The sequence below is a fragment of the Pelodiscus sinensis genome, chromosome 6, assembly GCF_049634645.1.
Source record: "Pelodiscus sinensis isolate JC-2024 chromosome 6, ASM4963464v1, whole genome shotgun sequence".
In the NCBI taxonomy this organism is placed as follows: Eukaryota; Metazoa; Chordata; order Testudines; family Trionychidae; genus Pelodiscus; species Pelodiscus sinensis.
Genome location: NC_134716.1, coordinates 101,874,869 through 101,901,780, shown reverse-complemented (window position 1 = coordinate 101,901,780; position 26,912 = coordinate 101,874,869). Strand labels below are relative to the sequence as shown.

Below are 26,912 nucleotides of genomic sequence, written 5' to 3'. Positions count from 1 at the left end.
GTGACGTGCATGCATCTGACGAAGTGGGTCTTTGCCCACGAAAGCTTATGCTCCAATAAATCAGTTAGTTTAGAAGGTGCCACAGGACTCCTTGTCACTTTTACAACTGGACATGGCAGTCCAACAGCTAGTGGGCAGGGGAGTGAGGTGCCTTAGCCGGCTGCTTGGTGTGGCTGGTGGTTTGGCAGATGGGGTGGCACTTGGAGGGCCAGTGGCTCAGCTTGGGGATCTTCAGAAATAGGGGGGTCCATGGCTTGGCCTGGTGCTGGTGCATGGGGGAAGGGGGGAGGAGAGGGGCTAGCATCTTGACCCAGTGCTGGGGCCAATCTGGCTTGGCTGATGGAGCAGGGGAGGTAGTTGGCTTGGCCTTCCCAGCCTGGCATTTGACTTAGCCCTGATCAGCGGTCTGCTGCTTGAGGAGCTGGCAGCTTGGCTATGGACTCCACCCAATGCTGAGGTCAGGCTGGTAGCTCGGCCTGGAGTAGTGGTCCTGCAGTTACTAAGTATTGTTTATAAATTCACTTACTAATGAGAATTTCTTCTATGCAGAAGTGTATATTTGTTCTGAAGCTGACCATTATGGAACAGAGATCCTCAATCCCAGGTGCAAGTCTCAGGGCTTCTGTTAAGGTGGGAGTTTGTGGGCTCTGGTTGGTGGAGTGGGGCATTGGGTGGAAGGGGCAGGACCTGCAGGCTAGCCTTTCCAAAGTGGGGATCACCAGCCAGTCAAGAAGTCCTTTATCTCATTGGATCTCACTGACCTTGTGTGATCCTAGTTAGCCTGTGAAATGTGAAGGGACTATCCAGCCCTATTTTCCATATTTTCACCTATGCACATGTGAAATCTTAAAATCCCAAAAAGATTTGTGCTGTTATAGGTATACATATGCCATTGCTTGTTGCACTAAAATAACCATTGCTTTGAAACCCACTACAGTAAGTAGTTTAGTTCTTTGCTTTAATATTTAAAGAAACAGTTTCCATTAGTATCCTTTCTGTTGCTGTAGGCATGTAGCTTTGTGTGAATACATTTCAGACAGCAATTCTATTCATATGTGACCTCAGCTGTACACGCACTATGGCTTTCACGAGTTATCCTCCAGTTTCTACTTTAGTAAATTATAAACATTTTTAGTGTTGTATTTTTCTAAACAGTTGCCATCAGGGTACCTTTACAGACCTTTTTAATGTTATGACTTTAAACCTCACATGTTTAAAAAGTATATTAAAAACTAATATTTACATTGGCATTGCGTATTCTGTAAGATTATTTTCTCAGAAACTAAAGTGAAACTAGAGAGATGGGGGTTTTGTTGTCATGATTTTTGTTTTGTTTTGTTTTCCCTTTCTTATTCCGTTTCAATCATGCAGCTGCCTTTCCTTGTGTTGGTGGCAGGTTGCTATGAGGAGGCATAGCATTAAAGAAATCCAGGATGGATTAGTCAGTGAATGAAATGCCAGAAGCACTGTTAACATCTACGTAAAAATAGCTTTGGCTATTTCAGAACTTCCATCAAGTAGTATTAACCTGTAGCCTCTACTGCATTTAATAGACTATGCCTCAGTTCTCACAATTTCTTTTGAAGTCTGGATTCTTAGTCACAACTTTTATTCAAGATTCTGGGGAGGAAGGCATTCTGAATTACTTTTGTTTAAAGAGGTTTTTACCCAACCTTTTGGTATTGGGCCTGTGGTGCTAGCAGTAGTTCTGCAATTACTAAGTATTGTTTATAACTTCAGGTAAGTGTAAATATCAGTAAGAATAAAATGTAAGGGTCTTAAATGTTTGTAGAGGAATTGAAGGTGAAGTATAGTAAATTTAAACTTACTAATGTGAATTTCTTCTAGGCAGAAGTAAGTGTATGTTTGTTCATAGATTTATCATTGAGAAACTGTAGTCACCTAAAAATAAAGGCCATGATTTTGATCTTGCATGTAACTCTGTACACTGTCAATGGATTTACTCCTAATTTGTATTCTTGCAAATGAGATCAGAATCTGACCCCAATCTTTAGGAAGAGATTGTATTTTATTTTCAGTATAAACGTTTAAACAAGTATTATCTGTCATACCTTCTAGAGCAGTGTTTCCCAAATGGTGTTCCGCGGAACCCCGAGGTTCCACAAAATGAAAATAAGGGTTACATGTGAAAATTCCATTACAATAACATTTTATGATATTTAAAAAAAATATTATGTGATTTTTGTTTTTAAATGTGTAATTAAACCAAATGTTGATCTCATGACCTTGTTTAGCATTTGTTTATTGTTATCCTTACTTATTTGTGGGCTACTTTTTCAGCTCCATATATTAGACTGTTAGTAGGGATTCCACAAAATTCTTTCGAGTTTAAAAGGGTACCGTGGCCAAATAAAATTGGGAAACGCTGTTTTTCTTTTTTGTCTTCTTTTTTGTGACAGTTCAAATCCTCTGTTATACAAATTTAGCAGCTCCAACGTCCTTTGGAATAATACTGTATATATAATCAGTGTACTAATTACAAATGGATGGTCTCCTACAGATTACCCTATTATTGCAAGATATTCAGGCCTGTGTTACTTTTTAGGTATGTAAATGTATCAGAGCCTTCCGTTTATCCAAAATATTATTGGACCTTTGAGTTTCTAGACAAGATAATCAGCTGTTGTAAATAGGTATAGTTACTGAAATCAGGGGACCTGCTGCTATTAATAGTAGCTGAGTATCTGGCACGCTGTATTTTGGTTGCTTTCATGTTTTGGTTGTTCCTTTATATTTTAATCAAAACAATCTCATTCAGATAAAGCAAGCTGCTCCACTCATCTGAAGAAGTGGGTTATGTCCATGAAAGCTCATGGTACTATATATATTCTTTGTTAGTCTCTAAGGGCACGTCTACACAGCAGCATTATTTTGAAATAACTATGTGAGCGTCTACACAGCAAGCCTGTTATTTTGAAATAATTTTGAAATAATGGGCATCTTATTCCAAATCTGTAATCCTCATTTAATGAGGAATAATTCCTATTTCAAAACAGCTATTTTGAAATAGAATGTGTGTAGATAGGGCAGCTGGAGTTATTTCAAAATTAGTGGGCTCCAGGGCTTCCCACAGGTGCCTGGCTTGCCTGTCTGTCCACACTCCTTAGAACTCTGTAGTTCCCCTTCCCCTGTAGCCCTTAAAGCTGCAGCCACAGGGGAAAGGGATTGTGGCACAACGCAGGCACAACGCAGGCCCTAATAGCCCTGTGCCACATAGCAGCAGCCATTACAGCTATCCCCATGAGCTACCCCCGCACTTGCACCAAGCCCTCCATGGCTGTAGCTGAGCAGGCAGCCAGCTTGCAGGACCCTGCCCAGGGATGAAAGAGGCGAGCACCTTCCTGCTCTGGTGCGGAGATCCTCTAGCTCATTGAGGTCTGGGGAGAGGAGGCAAACCTGCAGGATCTCTGCATCAGGCGCAGGAATGACCAGCTGGCTGACAGCCTGGGCCACGTGCACCCAGGAGCAGGTGCACATGAAGATCAAGGAGCTCAGGCAGGCCTATGCCAAGGCCAGGGAGTGTAGCTCCCACTCTGGGGTGGTACCGCAGACCCAGCTCCACCGTATCCTAGGGTGGGGGTCAATCCTTCTCCCTCGCTTGTGGTGCCTCTGGGCTGGAGACAAATGTCATCACCCTCCCAGGGTGGGAGGGCAGAGCTGGTGTGGAGGGGGAAGAGCTGGACGAGGCCCGTGCCATCTCGATGCCTGCCAACCAGGAGGCCGTTCTCACCCTGGAGCCAGTACCTCTCTCCCAGGATGTCTCCCAGGTTTCGTCTAAAGCTGGGGAAGGCCCATCAGGTGAGTGCCATTACTTTCTCTAGACACACATGGGTGGAGGCAGCAGGCAGTGAGGGGCAGCGGCCCACTCCTCACTTGGCCTTCTCAGCCTGGTGGAGGACACCGAATCCCTGCCAGGGGAGCCTGCTGGGAAGGGAAGGAAGTGGAGGGGACCCTGGAGGCACCCTCCCTGGCAAGCAGCATCTGCCACTCACAAAAACCTTCCCCCAACACTCTTTTCCCCCCCCCCCTTCTCCAGTGGGCAGGGTTACAAGTCCTCTCTTTGTGTCAGGCACCGCCACTTCTGGACCCAGTGTGTGTGCAGCACAGAGGGAAGCCGAACTGCCCTGTCACCTCCCCCATCCCACCTGCAGGCTCCTCGCGTGGCCAGCACGTTCCCATGCCTGCTTGTCCCTGGGGTGCATGGGTGGCCCATGCCTATAGGCAAACTAGGCAGCCACCTAGGACACCAAGTTGCATGGGGCGCCAAATTCCAAACCCCTTCCATTTCCCATTCCCTTTCCGGTGCTTTACCTGAAGCACAGCTTCCTTGTGGCCAGGAGGGGGGTAAGTCCTGGGAGAGGCAGCACGCGGGGGGAGGGTTGCACCAGGGGGAGAAGGAATGTGGGGGGTGGGGTTCCTCTGTGCCGTGGGAGGGAGGGGGTTGGCCTCAGGGGAAGAGGAACACGGGGGGGAGGGAGGTTCCCCTGTGCCGGGGGAGGGAGGGGTTGCCCCGGGAGAGGCACATGCTGGCTTCTCTCTGGGGGGGGGATCTTGGGATGAGATGGGTGCAGGGGACTCTCTCTCCCGACTGGCACCCTGTTCCCTCTTCCCAGCCCCCGAACTCCATCCTCAGCCCCCCCTCCCCAGCACAGAACCAAAACCCTCAGTCGATATCTGCCCTTGGGGTTGGGGGGGGCGCCGATTGCATGGTTCACCTAGGGCGCCAGTTGCAGGCAGCTAGTCTAGGGCCACCCCTGCTGGGGTGTAGGGGGTAGCGAAGCTCCCCCTGGGACATCTGTGTCCCTGCAGGAAAGGGGCTGCTGTCCAGGCCTCAGATGGCCTTGCTCGCATCACATGCCCTTCGTCTGAGCAGAGACTTTTCAGTGTCAGCTCAGAGATGAGGGCTGGCTTCATGCACCCTGTCTCTTGGGATGACTTCCCTTCTCACTTTTCTTCACAGCTGGACCAGCTAAGAGTGGGGCGCGAGTCACATCTTCCACACCATCTTCCTGATCTTGCGTGACCCTCAGGCGAAGGCAACCCGAAGAAGACCTGCAGCAGGAGCACATCACCTGCCTGCATGCCCTGCAGTGATCTCTGGACCAGGAGGATCACAGACTGGAGGCGGGCCTGGAACTGCACGGAAACACCAGGTCTGAGCCTGCTGCAACAGCCCCTGCCATATGCATGGCTTACACAGCCACTTTTGACCACCTGATGGCTGCTCCTGCTCCTACCCCCCTTCCTAGCTCCCCACACACCTTCTCCCCTAGTCCCCCCTGTGGCCACTGAGGGCCCTGCACAAGAGGTGGTGGGACCACCCAAGGCAGGTGCCAGTCCCGGCCCCATCCCTAAGCCTCTCCACTTCCCCTTTCCACTTCCTTCCCCCTTCCCAGGTTCCTCCCCAGTTACATTTACCCCAATTAAACCAGTTTATTCTTAAAAAAAAAAAAGTGTGGTTTATTGTGTCTGTAGAGGAGGAGGAGGCGGCGGGAGGGGAAGGGGAAAAGGGAGGGCAAGGAAAGGGAGGAGTGGGAGAGGGTAGGCACACTGGGCTACTGCAGTGGCCACTTGTGAGGAGGCCCAGGGAGGGTCTCACAACTGGCCCTGGCTGAAACTCTCAGGGCCTCCCGGATGTGCACGGCCCCCTGATGGGCCTGGCAGATGGCAGCCATGCACAGCTGGTCGAAGGCCCTGGTGTGCTGCTCAGCCTCTGCCTTTCACCCTGGCAGGAACGTCTCACCCTTATGTTCACACAGGTTGTGGAGGACACAGCACACAGCCACCACTTGGGGGACATTCTGATCACTGAGGTTCAACTGGGTGAGGAGGCAATGGAACCTCCCTTTCAGATGACAATGCAGGCCCTGTTGAGCCTTCCATTGAAACATCCCTGGCTTTGGTCAAGGTGTCCGGTGTAGAGCTTCATTAGCCAAGGGAGCAGAGGGGAGGCTGCGTTCCCTACAGTGCACATCAGCATGGTTTTTGTCCCTGACCCTGATGGTGCAGTCAGGGAAAAAAGTGCCGTCGTGCAGCTTCTGAAACAGGCTGGAGTTGTGGAACACACAGGCGTTGTGTGCCTTCCCCAACCACCCAACGTTGATGTCTGTGAATTGGCCACAGTGGTCCATGAGAGCCTGCAGGGCCATCAAAAATTACCTCATGTGGTTGATGTACTTGGATGCCCGGCAATTGGGGGCCTGGATGGGGATATGGGGGAAGTCCATGGTGGCAAAGCTGGTGACGATGGGGTCCACGCTCAGGTGGTTGATCCTGCACAGCAGGACATGTTGATGGCCCTCACCACCTGTAGAAGGAGACAAACAGAGAATCACAGGGTTGCCAGAGCCCTCAGGAGATCCCCGAGCCCAAGCCCTCTTCCCCTCCACACACACCAGGAGCACCCCTACTTACCCCATCCCCTGGCAGGGCTTTGTGAAGGCGGGACTGAAAAAACTACCAGGGAAGGGGCTTCCTTCACCACCACCCTCTTCCTTGGGTACCCTTTTCCAGCAGTTCACCACTCCCCCAGGAGAATAGCATAAGTGATTCATACCTGCATGAGCACAGCCCCAATGGTCAATCTCCTAACACTGAACTGCTTCCCCACAGAGCGGTAGCTGTCCGGCGTGGCGAGCTTCCAGATAATGATCCCCGCTTCTGGAGGGGGATGGCAGGTTGCATGTGGGTGTCCCATCGCCTGAAGGCAGGCACAAGCCACTCATAGAGCTTCAGGAAGGTGTCCTTCCCCATGTGGAAATTATGGAGCCGCTGCTGGGTCATCCTACCACTCCATCACAATCCAGTCCTACCAGCTGGAACTTGTGCCCAGTCACCAGAAGCGGCAGTTTATAGGGGAGAGTGGGTGGGTTGAGCTGCATGAGCAGTGCGTGGCGAGGAGAGGAGGTGCCCCACAATGAGCTGGGGGTGGTCCTCCTGCGGAGCCATGAAGGCAGCCTGCAGTACCTGCTCCAGGAGATGCAGCGTGAGGTCTAAGAGCTGATGACTGCTGAGAGGCAGGTCCAGCTCCATGGCTAGAGTGCTGTGGTGTCTGCAAGTGCAGCCAGAGCAGACGGTGGAATGAGTCTGCTGTCCCTCAAGGAGGTAGGCAAAGGAGAAGAGCCTTAGATACGACTGTATGGGGGGAGGGAGGCCTTTAAGCTTGAGCCTCAGGAAGCAGCTACAGGAAGTGACTGCTGTCCTGATGCCCTGCCTGAAGTGCTTCCATATGGCCTTAAATGCTATTCAGCATCCAATGAGAGTGGACACTCTATTGCTGAGTGGACATGTTATTTCGAAGTAAGCTATTTCAGAATTTCTATTCCAAACTAGCTTATTCCTAAATAAGTGTGCCATGTAGATGTACCCTTAGGTGCTACAGGACCTCTCATTTTTAAAGTTTTTTTTTTTAAGGTACAGACTAACATGGCTACCTCTCTAAGATTGGATAGTATAAAATTTATGTTTACATCCAATATGATGAAATGAAACTAGTGTGCTCTGGGAAGTCAAACAGTGAAATTGCATATTAATCTATGACAAGGAGCAGAGTTTGATCTTCCTGCTTGGATGTTATTAGAAATTAAATGAGGAGTTGAATCTAATTCTTTAATAAATGAAATTTATATTAAATTGTGATCAGATTCTGATAATCTTTTATCATGTTGAATTATTCTGTGAATAGCCCCAATTGAAGTTAGAGTCAAATTATGAGACCCTTGCCCATACTGATGTTCAGTTATTAAGATATGAGCAAAGGGCTTCCTATCTGGAGTAGTGGGACTATTTATGAAATCAGTAACTACGCAGCATGAGCAAGGCTATCAAAATCTGGCCCCTGTGAACTGAAAAGCAACAACTCAAAAAAATGTGATGGAAATAATCTTCACACATTCACACCAGATAAAGTAATAGTTTCTTCCTTCAACCTTTATTCTCTTTGATTCTTTCTTCTTTTGAATATTAGTTATTGTCTCCTTGCCTCACTATTCTTAGAACTTTTGCAGGCAGGTCAAGCAGCTGGCAAAGCAGTACCTTGTGTAATGCCAAGAAGAACCGTTCTAAAGAACTTGGAGGCAGGAGGGCTTTAAATATTCACCACGCACCTGAATGAAGTTGTGCAGTTATTCGCTGCTAAACCACCTGCTGCTCTAGGAGAGCAAAGCAAGCTGTATTTTGGTTTGCTCATTTTGGAGAGCATTTTTCATTGCCACATTTAAAAGATTCTAATCAGATTTGTTATTACCAACCCAAAAGTTTCTAAGCATAATCAAATCTCAAGTCATGGAAATAGGTATTCTGTACATTTATAAAAGCCTATAAAACAAATATCAAAAAAGCAGTTTAATCTCAAAAGAATTCTAACAATGATGGAGTATCAACTTTTGGTTTTGATCTCTTATTATTGTTTTAGTAAATATGTCTAAATGTAACACTTGAGAGAGGGCCTGGAGTGGAAGTCTTCTGCTAACCACAGAAGAGGTACAGCCTGGATATTAGTAGTTCTTGCTTCCCCTCATTGCCATTTAGCGTGTCCCAGCCTTGCTATAGGGGCTTTATCTGTAGAGATGAGAAGACAGTTCTAATTAAAGAACTTTAATTGGATCCCAATTCTGTGTTACTAGAATCTCAAACAATCTTTGATCAAAAGCTTCAGAGGCGTAGCTGAGTTCGTCTGTAACTAGAAAAACTTAAAACACAATGAATAGTCTAGCAGCACCTTAAAAACTAACAAAATATGTAGATGGTATCATGAGCTTTTGTGGGTACAATCCAATTGTTCAGATGACTGGAGTATTAGAAGTCCAGATCCAAGAATAAATAAGGGAACGTGGGGGGAAGGGGAGAAAGGAGGGAAAAAAAGAGTGAATTGGATTGTTCAAGTTACAAGTCTGATGAGAACAATTTGCACCTCCTATAAGCACCTCTATAACCGAACAATGGGTTCTTATAGAGGTGCAAATTATCAGACTCTTGTAACTTGAACAATCCAATTTGCTTTTTTTTTCTTTTCCCTCTCCCCCCACCTTCTCTTATTTTTTCTTGGATCTGGACTTCTAAAACTCCAGTCATCTAAAGAAGTGGGTTGTACCTACCAAAGCTCATGATACCATCTATATGTTTTGTTAGTCTTTAAGGTGCTGCTAGACTATTCCTTGTCTCTTTAAATCTTTTTGATACCTTTATCCTCACTGTGTCCCTGTGATGTTTGGGAAGACCGACATGCCCATTTCATAGGTGGGGAGCAGAAGCATAGAGGCACAGACTTTGTAAGGTATTTAGGCACCTAAGAATGCAGATTAGGGGCTCGTCCGATTTGTAAATGGGGCTTAGGCACCTAATCTCTTAAAAATCCTGCTAGGTACCAATCAGCATCTTTAAGCACCTAAACACTTGTACAAATCTGGCCCAGAGAGACTCCTGTTGAAGTCAATGGGGATTAGGCACCTCACTTGTTACATGCTTTAAAAAATCCCACAAGATGCGTAGCTACATCTCTAGGCACCAAAATACCTTTTGAAAATTGGGCCCTGATTGTGTTGCCTGAGGTCACACAGGAAAGTATGTGTCAGAGCAGGGAATTGAGTGCAGGTCTCCCAAGTTTCAAGCCAGTGCCTCAACTACTAAACTATCTTTCCTCTCACTTCATTCTCTAGCCCATTCAGCCTTTGGACTCCATACTGCTACAGGTTGCCTGTTAGTGCAAAGCGCCAAGTGTGGCAGTTACTGTGATTTGTCTATTAATAAGTATTGGTCTGAAACAACCAACTCATTTTGTGAAGGCAACTGAATGATGATCAGCTAATAACATCTTGATACTGGCCTGGGATGGTTTAGGTCCCCAACATGGAAAAGACTCCATATTTAACGTCTACTTTGGTTTTATTAGGACAGACCTGATGTGTATATCCTGATGTGTATATTTACATCCTGTGTTTGTATTTACATATGTCAAGGCCATATAATTTACCACAGGGCAAAAAGCAAATTTACTGTCAAAGTTAAATTTTGAGGAAAGTAAAGAATATCTTAAAAATCCACTGAACACAGCTTCCTTTTATTAAAATTAGCATGGATTCCTGTCATGTATTTCAAAGAACTGGCACATCAATGGACTTTATTAACAAAGACTAGAAAGGGATTGGTTTTTAATGCACATATATATGCAGCTGAAACATTAATCCTAAGGCTTGTCATTTTAATCATGTAAAGCAACAACATGATAAAAGTTTTTTTTTTCCATATTTTAGTTTTTAATTTACAAGTTTATAAGGTAAAATAAACCCGTACTTTTGATCATCTATCTTCAGTTTGCATGTAATCAACCCTTTATACTTTAAAGATTTTGGGCAGATGTTCAGAGCCGCTGCAGCTGATAGAGCCAATGTAACTGGCCATGGGAGAATTGCCTCTGTGCAGGGGGATACTTATGGTTTTATATACCCTGTATAGAAGCTACTATGCTATCTGTCCTCCCTGCAGCCATGGTAGGGGACATGGCCAGAACAAAGGGAACATGCCTGGAGCTTACCTATTCTCTGATGATCTCTGACTAGTATCTTGGTCCTTTGGGTTCATGGGCAGCTAGTATAAACTTGTATCTGAAGCTTGCCCTGACATACAGATGACCCAGGAATTAAAAAATACAGAGGTAAGTTTTATGCCACTTTTGTAGCCACTTTCTCCACCCACCACCAGCAGAGTGAGCAGTTCAGGCATAGCCAAAATGGTCTTTAGCAGGCTTATGGTTCAGAGACTTTTTTTTGTTAAAGGGAAGAAGTGTCATCTAGAGCAAAGGTTCGTATCAAAATTATGCCAGGACACTGGCAGGCTCCTTTACTTTGAATCAACCTGAAGGACTCTTCAGCAACTTCCCTAGGAAAAATGGGATTTGCCAATTAATTTTCACCCCAAATTTTTCTTCCAAAATGTTTTCTTTTCAATTATCTATCTTTCTTGGGTTTGGAAAAAAATAATCATCTTTATCTCACAACCGTGCAATATGTTGTGTTAGCTGCTTATGAAGGAGGAGGGGGCCTACAGAACTTTGGGGAGGGGGGAAGAGAATCAGTCCTGAAGTCATCTGGGCATTGAACTCAATAGGACTATGTCAGCAGCAAAGTAAGAGTGGCTATGTCCAGATTGTAAGCGTCTTTCAGAAGAAGCTTTTCCAGAAGAGATTTTCCAAAAAAACTTCTTCCTAAAGGGAGCATCTACATAGTGTACATTCAGTGTAGACACTATCTTTCAAAAAAGCAGATAGCAAAAGCTCTTGAAGATGTAATCTCACATTTAAGCTGTGATTACTGTGGATGGGGTGGCCACCAGGGCACCTGTGCTTTTTCCTCTTTCCTTTGCTTTCGAAAGAAGTCCCTCTTCCCTGTCCACACACCTTTTTCTGAAAGAACTCTTTCGGAAAAAGGCTTCTTCCTCATAGAAAGATGTTTACCAGTGTCAGCAAAACCCCTCAGGTCTCTTGATTTTTTTTTTCTCAAAAGAACACAATTGCAGTGTGGATGTAAATTAAGTTTTTTAAGAAAAACAGCTGTTTTTCAGAAAAAAAATCTGTAGTGTAGACATAGCCAGTGCAAGTTGATTGCCAAATCCCACTTTTTATAAGAAAAGAGTGGAGAATAGTTGAAGAGATGTCTTTCTTTCTGTCTTTCTGTCTTTCTGTCTTTCTTTCTTTCTTTCTGTCTTTCTTTCTTTCTTTCTTTCTTTCTTTCTTTCTTTCTTTCTTTCTTTCTTTCTTTCTTTCTTTCTGTCTTTCTTTCTTTCTTTCTTTCTGTCTTTCTTTCTTTCCCATTTGAATAAATAACTTTCATGCCTACCTTAAAGGGAAAGTTATAGAAATAGTTTTGAACAGGAAAAGACTTGCATTCTGAGCAGTAAATCATGAGGAGGCACTGAGCTAGGAAAAGTTATGGTGCTATTATTCCATTTTGCCCAATGCTTCTTATTATAACACCTTATTTTTTCAGTTGCTTGTCATTTTTTTTTATCTTGAACCATTTGGTTTGGAATTTTTGGTGCCAGTTGTCTGCCTGAAATCGATTTTTCTCCCCCAAATTTAAGCCAATATTGTTCAATCATTTCTAGGAACAAGGTTAGAGGAAAAATAGGTTGCTTTGCCCAGGTTAAACTCTCTCTTCCTAATTCTTTGGAATTTAGCTGGGAATGGTCTTTCTAGCAAAAGTGTCCCCTTACTGTCTCTGTCAAAATCTGCCCAAATGTGGCTAAGTTATACATTTTTTGAAACATCACAGTTCACACATGAGCAATAGAACTTCTCAACTAATTTTCACCTTCGGTGGACATGTTTCAGCCCAGGGTTGAGCAAGGCCTTCCCTGCAATTGCATTTCTGTACAGCTGTGGGTGTGGCAGGTTTCAAGGAATGGAAATGAAAGCAAGGAGCTTGTGTCTCCTATGATCTTTCTGTCCCTCTGCTGGACTCAGACAATGTGGAGAAGAAAGCTACCTGATTCAAATGCAGAGGGGATAAGAGCAAAACCTGAGGAACAAGTGGGAAGGCGTGCTAAGGAAGTAGATTGTTCCTGACAGGGAGACTGGGAGTTGGTGTGACGGAGGCTACATGAATTGATTAGGCAATGCAGGCCTGCCAGTTGTGGGGGAAGGGGACAATTGCCCTGGGGCCCGGTGATTCAAAGGGGCCCAGGGCTCACGGCCTCTGTCACAGTACCAACAGTGGCAACTGGTGCTGTGGGCCTTTTAGACTGCCCCTGGAGTGATGTGCAGAGCTAAGGGCTGCAGGAAGTGCGCCACACTGCACCACACTTGGGGTAGCACTGAGGGCTGGCTGCCTTCAGCCTCACCCCTTCCAAGAGTGCAGAGCTGTCCCCCCTCAAATCCTGGCCTCACCCCCACCACCACCACTTGCCAGGGCCCGAAGAAGCTGTCAGCTCTGCTGGGTCAATGAGACAGAGAGATGAGATGGGACAGTTGGCAATGATGAAATCATCTTTTGTTTCTATAATTTCCTCTTATAATTTAGATTATCTAAATCCAGATTCCCCAGACACTCTGGCAAGAAGCAATTCAAAGTGAATATTTTGTAAAGTCCACAACTTTACTTTCTCACATAATTTCACTGAAGTTTGACAATCTGTCCCTTGGATAAGACAACAGGCTTCTGACTGGTCACTATGCATGTGTGCATTGCAACTACTATGGCACTTTAAAAAAAGAGTGAAGGATATCAGTGACCTAGTCTCATTTCCCCTTTTAGCGAAACAGGTTCTAATGCCAAAGACTATGTCTGTGTGCTATTGTTGGCCGCATGATATTTCTATGACCTTTCGTTTACAGTCTCAACACTGCCAACATGTAGTTGCTTTGTAAAGCACCTTGGGAAGTCATAGTATAATAAGTGTATGGTCAAATCTGAGTACGCATGTCACTGTTGTCAGATAATCAGCACATATGAAATACAGGCAGTCCCCGGGTTACGTACAAGATAGGGACTGTAGGTTTGTTCTTAAGTTGAATTTGTATGTAATTCGGAACGGGTACATATTGTAGGGGAAACTCTAGCCAAACATTTCTCCAGAGCTCAGTTTTATTCTCCCACACCTCACTTCCCTCAGTCCTTTATTCTCAAGCTGAGGTGTCTGATGAGAAAAGCCGCTCCACGTCTCCCTAGTCTGCTGTGGGGGGTGCTAGCTTCGAGTCTCCCTGGTCTGCTGGGGGGAAGCAGCTAGTGCGGGGTTGCCTTAGCCCATTTGTAAGTAGGGATCCGATGTAAATTGGATCCATGTAACCCGGGGACTGCCTGCACAGAGAATAGAGCAGATCTGAGTCAGGTGAGTAAAACAAGGTGTTTTATTATCTTCAGTATGAATGGTACTACATGAAACCATAATCAGGATTTTTTTCAGTTCTGATGTTACTTCAGGTTATCTGAACTGAAAGTATAGTAACTAATCTGTTTTCCAGTCATTGTCATGAAATAAATGAAAGGGGGACTCAGCACCTCCATCTGATAAATAATTGGTACACACAAGAGTGCTCCAACTCAAAAATGCTTTTTACAGAGTACAAAGCAATATCAAAGCTAGCAATAATCTAGAAGCACCTCTAGTTACCCGAAGTCTGAGGTGGTGTTGAGTGACAGAAGCAGGTTCCAGTGTCCAGCCTTTCTCCTAGTTGCTGAGGAGTTTGATGCCAGTCTTCTTGCTTGTAAAAAAGACAAACTTCACCAAAGTGCATTCTCTAACTAAAATCTTCATAATTTTCTCCAAACCAAGCACACAATTAACAATGGCCCTGGTAGAGTAACATTCACCCTAGCAACAGCAAATAAAAATGTGTTATTCTACTAATCAGAAAAGCAACTTTAACAACAAACATTTATAGACAAAGGCACCCAGACCAAGGTTTTTTTTTCCATCCCTTCCCCCCTTCTCATGCGTCTGTCCTTTCACAATGTCTATACTGTTAGTAATACTTCAGTTTATGTAGCTGGTTTTGTTCTCTTTGCCTAAGTCAAGGCCAGATTTTCTGATTCTATGGCATCCTTGCTTCCAGTTTATGTAGGCTAAGTGTATAAGATGGTTGCAAATCATAAAAGATAGAGTTTTCTCATTACAGGCAGTCCCCGGGTTACATGGATCCTACTTACATCGGATCCCTACTTACAAACGGGGTGAGGCCACCCCGCACTAGCTGCTTCCCCCCAGCAGACCAGGGAGACGCGAAGCTAGCGCCCCCCCTCCCAGCAGACCAGGGAGACGCAGAGCGGCTTTTCTCAGCAGACACCTCAGCTTGAGAATAAAGGATTGAGGGAAGTGAGCTGTGGGAGAATAAAACTGAGCTCTGGAGAAATGTTTGGCTAGAGTTTCCCCTACAATATGTACCAGTTCCGACTTACATACAAATTCAACTTAAGAACAAACCTACAGTCCCTATCTTGTACGTAACCCGGGGACTGCCTGTATACTGATAGCTGGCTATATGGATCAGAAAATAGTGTAGAACCTATGTATAGCTGCCATGGTTGCTCTGTCCACTATAGATTGAGGGATATTGCTGAGCACTGTTCCCATTACCGTGCTTCAAGGGGAATTGTAAACCTTCATTTCGTCCTGTAAGTGGGTTTTCAGTGTCCTGCTGATCCAGAGCATATGTAATAGAGCTGCCTTACCGGTAGCAAAGAATTGCATTATGTGTAACTGGAGGAAAAAAATCAATGCCATCAGTTGAGAAGCAAATTCGTGTCCTTGCTGTCTGAGCTCCTCGAGCAGGCTATTTATAAAGTAAAAGATTTGCCTCAAACTTTTGAGAAAATACAGAATTCTGCTTGTGGCTTCAGTGTTCAGGTTACATGTGAGATAATATTGATTCAGAGAGGAGAACATTTGTTTTATAAGAATATTTAGTCTAAAGGCTTTTAATATTTTATGTCTCTCATGGATTGTTGATAATATGAATCTGTACGCATGCTTTGTGTAAAGGGCCATTTCTATGAAAATGTTTGGATCTGTGTAAAACTATGCTCTCTGGTGTTCTAAATCCATATAATTTTAGATTTGATCTCAATGCCTCTCACCTTCCATCTATTTTTAAATGATTTTTGAAACCCAATCTTTTATGCTTCAGTAGCTCAGAAATAGCTAAATAGATTTTCTTCAAACTTTACAAAACAATTCTAAAAAAAATCCCATCCCAAAAGGTAATTTGCAGAGAAAGTGATGAAATTTAATTGAATGTAATGTCCTGTGGGTGGTGGGTGACCCCATGGCTTGGAGAGACAAGACTGCCCTCCAGAGCCCATGCTTTACCCTCCCTCCCCCCCACACACACACTGTGGCCTGCTGGCTTCTGTCCAGCCTCTTCCCTCCCCCCCTGAAATGTAGCTTCTTGCCCTTGCCCCCTCCCTGCCCCAGGGTAGCACCCCCTAACATCCCCCAGCCGCAGAGCTCTGGAGATCCAGTGGCCTGTGCAGCCGCCAGCCCCAGAGCTCTGAAGTGTCAGTGGGCGGTGTAGGCTCAGCCTGCCCCAACCCATAGCTCCAGAGAGCCAGCAGGTGACATGGCCCCCGCCTGTCCCGGCCCCAGAACTACTCTGGAAAGCTGTCCAGCAGGCATGGCACAGGGCTGGGCATGGGTGGGGCCAGGCAAGGCAGTTTGGGAAGGAAGTGCCTTCCCCTGCCTAAGATTCCTGCTGCCCATAGTCACAGGCATAGTGTGACTTTCTGATGATTCCCACGGATTAACCCATTGTACAGTTTTCAGACAAAACACTTTTATCTGAGAAAAATGATAAAATGTGTTGAAAATTGAGAAAAGAAAAACACTGCCGAGAATGTAGGCTGGAGAGGCTAATTAAAATGCAATGGGTATGCTATTGTATACAGTGTATTCAATTCATTCTCGGGTCTAAGAGAATGATCAGTGTATCATTTAAGTTAGGGGTCTTATACTTGTGGCCTGTGGACCATCTGTGGCCCAAACAGTTCCACAATCCCACCCACGCACGGCTGCTGGCACAAGACTTCCTGCAGCCCTGGGGGGGTGTCCATACCCTTCTCCCAAGTCCAATCAATGCTCTGCTGCCACCCTACCTCTTCCCACCCCTGCTCTGCCCTCGCCCCTCATTGCATCCCTTCCCTCAAGCCGCATCCTCTGAGGGACATGCACTCGGGGATTACTATGAGGCCTCACGTAGGATGGCAGCAGGAGTCGGGTCCCCTGCTCTCAGTGGTGTGGTGGGAGGTGCAGGGAAGTGGAGAGCCTCAGCACCAGCGCAAGCTGGCTTGGGAGATGGAGGCAGAGTGGAGCCAGCTGGCTTGGGAGATGAGGCAATTGTAGAGCAACTCCGGCCGCTCACCCCAGGGCACCACAAACTAATCTAAAATGAATGGTTGGGGTAGCTGCCACGGGGGTCTCCAAAGTGTGGGGCTTGGGGTAGCTGCACCAACTGTCCTGAGAATAGGACGGCTCCGCACACACCTCCCCCGAGCCACAAGGATGTGCCAGCAGCAGCACAAAGCTAGCTGTTAGAAGCTTCTCTAGCTCCTCTGCACCGCCAGTGGTGGCACCTGGGGTACCCAGAGAGGGTGAGTTAAATCACCTCAGGGTGGCAGGTGGGGTCAGGAGATGTGCAGGGATGGCATTGAGATCCCCCCACCCTTTCCCTGGAACCCTGCCAGAGAGGGCTGCCCATTGGCCCAGTAGGAGGATATGAGTACTGGCCCTAAGGTAAACTGAGTTTGAGACCCCTGATTTAAGTCTTCAAAATGGGGTTTAAGTCCAATTTAATTTATTCTTAACTAGATCTCAGTGAAACTTTTTGACTGAAATTGTGGCAAAAAATTCAGATTCAGCAACCTTGAAACGTTTTGCATATTTGTGTCAATTTTGCCAAATTGTCTGTCAGAAAAATATCCTAAAAATCTAAGCCTTTCATTTATACTGTCACAGTTTCAGGGTAACTGCACCTGAATTCCCTCTTCATAGATTTTAGGCTCCCATTCTAGTAATAACCTCACTTGGGCAGAGACCCACATCCCTCTTCCTCCAAACTGTGTTTTTTCAAGGCTGTACAGTTCCCTGCCATACACGGTAATAACCCCAGTAAGCCAGACTGTCTAAAGACAGTCTTTTGAAAACAGCGACACCTAGTCCTTCCCCCTCTTTTCCGGCATGCTTAACTTCAGTGGCTGAGAATCTACATACTGTATCTAGTCTTGGGATTTTGCACTAGTCACCAATAGTGGTTCCAGATTCTGTAGATAATCTCTCTCCAGGGAGCCAGGAAATCACAAATACACATTTCCTGTATTGATTCAAAGAATTGTAAATGTTCTACAGCTCTGGCCCATTTCGATATAATGGCATTTTGATGTTTTCTTGCCTTAATCATAAAATATAACCTGCCCCCCAAAGTTACTGCATGTGGTTGCAATTTCTGTCATCATTTACATTTTCTCTTTTAAAACTTTCAGGTGCAAGTTATTTGGCCCTGCTAATTTATAAATGTCTATTTTTAGCACTTGCTATTTAACATTATCCTTAGTTACTGTTAGAATGAAAAATATTTAATTATCATATGATATGCTTCATTATTTGGGTTTTTTCTCAAATACAGAACAATTTCACCTTTTCTGCATTATTATTGATAATTGCATCATTTCCATCTACTAATTGACCTATATCATTGTTAGGATTCCTTTTAATCCTGGTGTACTTAAATAACTCCTTACTGTGTTTAACTCTAATGGCTGTAAGCTTTCTTGTTTTCCTTTGCATTCTACAGTTCCTACATTCCAGTTATTTCATTTTATATATTAATTTTTAGTATTTTATAGCTGTTTTCACTTCCACACTAAACTAGGCCAGATTTTAACTAGTACAGCCTTCTTAATCAGTTGTGTCTGACTATACCTTGGGCAGCCTTCAGTACAGTCATAGTTTTATTAAATAAGACAAATTCCTTCCCTATATCCAGAAGTTAGGTTATGTCTAAACTGCAGGCTTCTTTCGGAAGAAACTTTTTTCGGAAGAGATCTTTTGAAAAAACTTCTTCTGAAAGAGAGCGTCCACACACAATAGTGCATCGAAAAAGTGATCTACTTTTTCGAATGATAGCATCCATACTGAATGAACACTATCTCACATTTAAGCTGTGATTACTATGGATGAAGTGGCCACAAGGGCACCTGTGCTTTTTCCTCTTTCCTCTTCTTTTGAAAGAACTCCCTCTTCCCTGTCTACACATGCCTTTTTCCGAAAGAGCTCTTTTGGAAAAAGTCTTCTTCCTCATAGAAAGAGGATTCCCAATTGTGAAAAAAAGCCTTCTGTCCTTTCGATTTACTTTCAGAAGAACACGATTGCAGTGTGGATGTAACTCAGGTTTTGTCAGGAAAATTGCTATTTTTCCAACAAAACTCTGAAGTGTAAACATACCCTTAGAAGTTTTGAAGAAGGTTTTGTCCTTTATGTGATATCAGAGACTAACATCACTGTGCAACTTAATATATGGAGAAGTTTATGCCACTGCTGCCCTTTATCATAGCAGCAGCTGACTGATTTCAGTGCACATCTACCGTTTAAAAAGGATTTGGAGAAGCAGATTACTTTTAATATAGCCTCTCATTCACATTGATTAAGGAGGAAGTATTTGTTTTTAGAAGGGTGGGCAGATAGTTTAAGAAGATTAAACTTTTATGCCCATTGTTACGTGTTCTGTCCTCTACACACATATGTTCTATGAACAGATTACGATGAATATATATACTGGGCAACTAATGTATAGACATTGCTTGTTTGGTTCATGCAGTTTCTGAAACATAGTGAGGGCAACTAGAAAGCTCATAAATGATTTAAAGAGACATTAACCCATTCTTTATACACTGAACTTGCCTATCAGGTGTTGCCTTTTCACTAGGTTTCAAACAGGTCTTGTGCCCTGCTTGAATATGTTTGGACTGATGTGGGTAGGTGATTCAAGAGGGTAGTAGTTTAAAAGTATATGCATGTGTTATGTAAGAGTGATACAAAAAATCAGTTGGGAGCAAATATGAAGAGGAAGGCCTAAGCAAATCTCATTTGGGATGCCTCGCAGCCTGTGACCTCATGCAGAGTACAATCTGTACTCATGGACAGCTGTCTCCTCAGTTCTGCTCACCCACAGCCCCTCATGTAAATTTATCCCTATATAGACAGCAAGAGTGCTTCAGGCAGCCAACTTGCCCATCTTGAATCACAGTGCAGAGCAACATCATAAATTCCCAGTCCCAGACTTTTCCCTAGTGTAGCCTGGGAAAGGGATATAATGTATTTTTAGTGGGTATGGCTTGTCAATCTGACTAGAAGGTTCTAGGTTTCACCCTCCATACCCCATTTATAATATTCACCATACCCTATTTATTATATTATCATAAATAGGTGCCTAAGGAGCCAGTTTTCCTGTTCCATAGTGTGATTTGGTCATTTGTAACAGACACCAATCTCACCCCAGGGCTACGTCTACACAGCTTCCCTCTTCTGCAAAAGCCTATGCAAATGCGGTGCGGATTAACATATTGGCACGCTTCATTTGCATAATTAATTAAGAGCCATTTTTGTACAAGAGGTTTTTGTGTAAAAAGGCACCATCTACACAGCACCTTTTCATGCAAAAACCCTCTCTTGCACAAGAGTCATTCTTCCTCATTTTTTCAGGAAGAATGGTTCTTGCACAAAACCCTCTTGCACAAAAACAGCTCCTAATTCATTATGCAAATGAAACACGGCAATATGTTAATCCACACTTCATTTGCATAGACTTTTGCGGAAGAGGGAAGCTGTGTAGACGCAGCCCAGGTGAGAGAGGCATGCAAGCACATTTCCCACGCTGCTTTAGCTTCCAGAGAAAGGGATCAAAAGCAAGCCGAGTCCTGGCGCACCCGGCTGCTGTCCCCCCTGTATGCTCTGGGAGGGGGTGGAGGAGAAGAAAAGGAAAACTTTTTACTTTTAAAAACTTTCTGTGGACCCCCTACAGTGCCCTTGCAGACCCCCAGGGGTCTACAGACCACAGGTTGGGAATCACTCTTTTAGAATATTGCAATAACATTATCATTCATCCAGTCTTCTGGAATTTCCCTGGTAATCCAAGATCTATAAATAATATCACTAGGCCAGAGAACTTATTAGCCAACTGTTTTTGGACTCTTGGGTGCAGGTTATAAAGGCACCCTGATTTAAAAAAATATTTGTCCCTGTAGATGTTGTTTAACATCGTCATTGGTTATTAATGGACTAGAAAGTATTTCATCCTCAATTTGCTAAGAGTACATGATCCTGCTTGTTTCCAAATAGAGAACAGAAATATTTACTGAACACTTCTGTCTTTTCTGCATCATTATTATCAGTTTTACTATCACCATGTAGTAATGGATTTATACCATGCTAGGATTTCATTTTTTCCCCAAATGTATTTTAAAAAAAATCTTTTTTCTTGTCCAGAACACTGCCAACCATGAATGTCTCCTCTCCCCTTCCCCCGATGTCTTTTAGCATCACTTAACAATATTCTACACTTCATAACTTCTAATTTATACTGTTAGCTACTTATTTCTCCTTTATTCCATTTGACATATATTGCTTTTTGTTTGTTTTGTTTGCTGCCTTCACTTAACCACTGACAAGAATGGGATTTTAATGAAAAATGTCTTTCTTGAGAGTGGAATCATAGATTTTTGGCCATATAATAAACTCTTCTTAAGGAACTCCCAATTTTCTTTCACATTTTTCTCTAAACTATTCCTCCTAATCAACTTCACTTATTTTCACAGCAAGAAATTCGCACCTTTTAATCACTGAGTGTGTACGTGTGCACACGTGCACGTATACAAAACTGGTTGGAACTGTCTTATGTTTGATCATATTCGGTGTAATCAGATCATGATTATGGGTCCCTATGTAACCATCAACTTCCAGTCCAGTGATTAATTTATCTTCATGCTGCTTGGCACAACTTGGAAAGGATAACAGAAAGATGCTCTTATTGTTCTCCTAATTCTAGGTTGCCCAGATGCTAGAATGGGTCACAGCATGAGTTAGGACAGTCAGAAGGCTGCTCTAATTTATGCAGGCTTTCTACAGCCCAGTGGCTTTTCTTGTCCACCATGTATTAGTGAGGCACAGGATTGGACCATGCTCCTTTTCTAATTTTCCCAGGAAAGAACAACTTCCATTTAGCATGCTGTGTACTAGTAAACAACATAGTCATGTACTGCACATATGACACGTGCTGTGACAAATACACAAGAACAGAGTAACTACCAAAAGATAAAACACAGAAAATTCCCACTGAGTTGGCTCCAGTTCAAGGACAGGAGAGATTAGCCAAAGCCAGGTGCTCTGCTAATCTTTAGTTAGCATGGTCCATCTTATTCTTGGATACATTTTTTATTAAACAAGTCATAGGTCAATGGACTAATGGATCTGTTTATTAAAACATTTCTTTCTTACATGCATGTCAGATGTTTAGAATTTGCAGCTTCCTTAATAAATAAAACCTTCATTTTATTGATATATATCTATATAAGTGAACTGGGTTGCATTGGGTAGTGGAAGATAGGCTGGGTCCTCTCCGATTACAGCTGGCCAGAGCCAATTCTGGAGCCCATTGCACCATATACATAGCCAGCCAGACTAGGCACAGGGGATCAATGGAGAAGGAATCATCTTCCTACAAGCCATTAAACAGCAGTAAAGCCACCCCATGATCTCTACTGCATCTTCAGAACAGCAATCTCTCTGCACGCCCCTACACGGGAGTGAGAGGCTAACAGATCTCTATGGCCAGGGTGTGGCCTCTCTCCACTACGTGCACTGCATTTGCAAAGGACAATTCTGTTTAACTTATGAGCTTTGCATCAGAATATTCAATACATTATTAGTAGTTTCACTGTCTGTTAAATCACAATGTTCAATTTCTTCAAGTTTCATCAGCGAAAGACAGGATTAATGTTACTGGCTGCTTTAAAGCAGATCTTGCCTAGAACATCCAGAGGTTAAAAGATTTTACAGAGATCTCACTTGAGGTTTACTATTGCTATATGAAGACAAGACAAAATAATGACCATTTTTCTTAGTATTTTCACACCTGGGTTCAAGTGGTTAAAAACAAGTTGCAAAAGAGAGCTCGGTTTCTTTAATTTTTATCAGTTTTTTGACCACATACTTGATTTTTGAAAATTGGAGTGGAAGAGCAAATAAATCATTACGGGCAAAATTACCTTTTCCAGCTTTTACATAATCTTCCTTCAATCTGAATTACATTTATCATGTCCATAGAAAGCCAGAAGAAGATCTCTACATCAGTTTAGCCCTTACATGGGACTCGTGGTACATAGTCCTTGTGCTCTTTGGTTCTCTGTGCAGTGTGAATAATATCCCTATCTCTGGGCAGAAGTGCTATTGACACCAATGGAAGCTGTATACATGGAACAAGTGCTGAGGAACATACTATGTTGGGATAAAAAAGTTTTCTGCAGCAATAATAAATTTTGATTCCAGCAGTGAAAGAGTGAAGAGAAGAAAAGAGGAAACAATCTTGTTCAATATCCCTACACTCTACAAAGCCCCAACCCTACAAATGGATAGGTGCTGTCTAGACTAGGAAATTGGCTAACACAATTAAATTAACCAATTTTGTAAAGCCTCTGACATCTCAGTTTACACAGGGATTCACACCTTTACAATCCAGGGCAGTTTAAATTTTTCTAAAACAATTTTTTTTTTCATTTTTTTATTAGTTTGCATGTTTTCATTAAATGATTTTCTTTTTCTAATTAAAACCAAATGTTTTATTTGGGGGATTTTTTTATGTTTGTTTTCAAAATTTTGAGGTGAATTTTTTCCAAAAATGTTTTCAAACCGATTATTGAAATGCTACATTTACCAACATTAACTTTGAATCAAGCAGTTCTTAAAAAAAAAAAAAAAGAACAATCCCTTTGATCAAACATCTGAATAATTTATAATCTACCTTTTTATTCATATGTTTACATTTACCCTTTTTAGCTTTAGATACTGCCAACTCATTCAAGAGATAGACTTCAAAACTATCATAGGAAAACTCAATTGTATTTAAATCCTCAGAGCCTATGTAGCTTCTAAAACATATTAGGCCATATGATTCCTGGTACAACTCCACTGAAGTCATAATTGGAATGCATTTGGTTACATAAATCTTTTCATTAGCAAGCTATGTTTGTGATGCTTTGGCATAGCTCTTCTGTTAGGAATAGACAGGAAGTACAGTATATGCATAATGACTTTGAAGTAGGTAGTAGATGTGTTTCCTAATGCTCTGACACCAGGTGAGAACTGATGGGTGCTTCTCTTTCCCCTTTGATAAGTAGCAGCATCATTAACAGTGTGTCTAGACTATAGGGTTTTTTCGAAAAAACTTCCCCTGCATCTAGACTGCTGCCGCGTTCTTTCAAAAGTAAATCGAAAGAACACAGCAGTTTTTTCAACCACGAAAAACCACATTTTACGAGGAATATCGCCTTTTTTTGAAAGTGCTCTTTCGAAAAAAGGCGCTATGTAATGCAAACTGTGCTTTTTCGAAAGAGAGCATCCAGACTGTCTTGGTGCTCTCTTCTGAAAAAGCAGCTTGCTTTTTCGAAAGTACTGGTTGTAGTCTAGACGCTCTTTTTCAAAAGAGGTTTGCAGTCTACACGTAGCCTAAATGACTGCATTTCCAGCAAAACAACAATTCTGAAAAATGTAGATTTGGGAGCACATCATTTTGTTTTAATAATGTTGACATGTTTTATTACAATAGATTAAAACATTTTGTTTCAACTTCATCATTTTGATGCATTTTGTTTTGACTTTTATATTATGTATTTTTAAATTAATATTTTGATATAAAAGTTGAAACTAAATTAATTGAAACATTAAATCCAAATGAAGCATCTTTCCATATTGAAATGTGAAAAGGCCTGTTTAGACTTTTTCCCATAAATATGTCATGGGAACATGGTGTTGCTAAGAAATGGTTCAATTTTGATTAAACTGTGTTTTTGAGGAACAATGATTCCATGGAAAAAAATTTCAATCACCCCTAATCTAGGAATTTTAAACTGAGGTACAGAAATCAGAATGTATTGCTGTTTTGCTCACATCAAGATTTCAGTGTGACCAGAAAAGTATACAAGTTCACTGCTAAATTCTAGTAACAAATCTTGAACATATGATCCAAGATTTCATTTTGGTTAAGGAAACAACTGTAAAAACAAAACTGGAAAAATGCAGTGTTTTGGAAACTGTAGGCCCAACTCTGCCACTGGCATTTTGTGTGACTTTCAGCTAGTCATTTCCCCTATCATTACCTCGGTTTTCCCTCTCATCTGTTATCTGGCTTGTCTGTTTTGACAATAAATTCCTTGAGGCAGCTCCTATTATACATTTTGAATAATGCTTGACAGATTCTGCTCTGTCATTTGAGATCACAATGGACATCTCAACATAAGTCATGCTCTGCAGTGACTGAAGATGTGTGGAAGATTATGTTCTTTGTTGCTGCTGACTCCACTGGGCAGAAGGAATGGGGGTTTAAATGTTTGAATACTGGGGTCATACACTAACACAAAAGCAATGCTTGATTTGAAGATTTCCTAAAGTTTGTTGCCTCCATTGCCATTGTCTTGCTGGTGGCTCTAATCACTACTATTGTTTTTTAGTAATGAGCTATCTCTGCCAGACATTAGAGACCCACAACAGTTGGCAAACCTGCTAATCCAGGTGAGGTACAAAACTGAAGCACTTAGGAGCACAAGCTGCTTTTGATTAAATGTGGCTTCTGGCTGTGATAATGTCAATCTCTCAGTCAGTCTGTCTCTATCTCTTAGAATTATTATTATTTATTAATACAGGAATATATGAAGTACCATTCACCATAATATTTGGCTGCATTCTACGTAAGTGGCTTTCAACTTGTGGTCTGCAGATCCCGGGTGGCCCACAGACTATGTCTAAGGGGTCTGTGTTTTTTGTTAGTCTATAAAATGCTGCCAGACCATTTGTTGTTTTTTAAATTTATCCTGTACAGACTAACTCGGCTACCCCCTGAAGGGTCTGTGAAAGGTAGTCAGAATCATTAGGTAGTCAGATTTCAATTTGTGGTCTTCAGACCCCTGGAGTTTCACAAACAATGGCTAAGATTTCCAAAAGGGTTTGTACCTCCATTCAAAACTTTCTAGAAGTCTGTAAATGAAAAAAAAGTTGAAAACTACTTTTCTACGTGTTTTAAGGACTAAGACAACATTTCCCACAAATAGGGAGCTTTTACTCCATTAGCTCCTGCAGCACTGAAATAGCTTATCTTAAAGGACTGAGAAAACCTAGCTTGTGGGCTAAGTGCCAGGAGATTTCAGGGCCTGCAATTAGCGGAAGGGCCAGAAAAAGAAATTAATCTTAGACTATGTTCTAAAAGTGGCCATCTTTGGGCTCAAACAAATATCTGGTAGGTGCAAATTCCAGAAGGACCTGGTATTGAAAATGCTTTGACCCAATTCCCTCTGTCTGGATAGGCATACAGATAGCTAGAGAAAAAAGGGTTAAAACAGTCTCATAACCATGATATTTCTGTTACCATGATATTGAGCTTCCACATACATGCCTGTAGCTACCCTTTCTTTGCCTATGCTGGGCATTACACAAGGGCTGTTCACACAGGTCTGTCTCACAGGCCACAAGAAGGATTTTCTTCAGCCCTCTGTACGGCTGATTGGTGCAAAGGCACAGGTAGTAATTGTAGAAAATGGGCCTTTAATTGATGAGTATCCTCTGGGTGTGCCCTCAGTATAAGTAAGCTGACTCTTTTGCACAGGCTACTGAAAGAGCTGACATGCATAATGATGAGCTAGACTTTTGTGGTTAGTTCTCCTTGCCATTAGCTCCACCTTAGTACATCTGGTTTTGCATTTCTGGTTTCTGCTTTTCTGGCATCTGCTTTTGCATTTCTGGTTCTCTGATGCCAACAAACATAACTTAGACAGCAAAGCAAAACTTCATGTTGGCAGCCTCAGATAACAGAAATATCTAGGGTAGAGCCTGGGTGCTTAAAATGGTTTAAGGGACCATTAAGGGCTTTTTAAAAAGGAGCAAGCCCTAGAGGTGCAGCATATACTCTGTCTCCCAAAACCAGCCTCAGATCTACGGCTGATTGGAGGTGGGGTGGACCCTACTTCTGCCCCAGCCCATCTAGGGTTTGTCTACACTGCAAATAAAAACCTGCAGCTGGCCTGTTGCAGTTGACTTTAGCTAAGGGACTATTTAATTGTGGGATAGATGCTTGTGTCAAGCTCGAGCCTGTGAGGTGAGAGGCTCCCCGTGCTTGGGCTGCAGCCAAAGGTGTACCCTGCAATTAAACA

General features: G+C 43.1%; 1 protein-coding gene across 1 annotated transcript in view; it reads left to right on the top strand.

Moving 5' to 3' along the window:
- NIM1K (NIM1 serine/threonine protein kinase) overlaps nucleotides 1-26,912 on the top strand; it is a 69,508-nt gene that overhangs the window by 18,565 nt on the left and 24,031 nt on the right. The gene's annotated exons all lie outside the window — the stretch shown is intronic.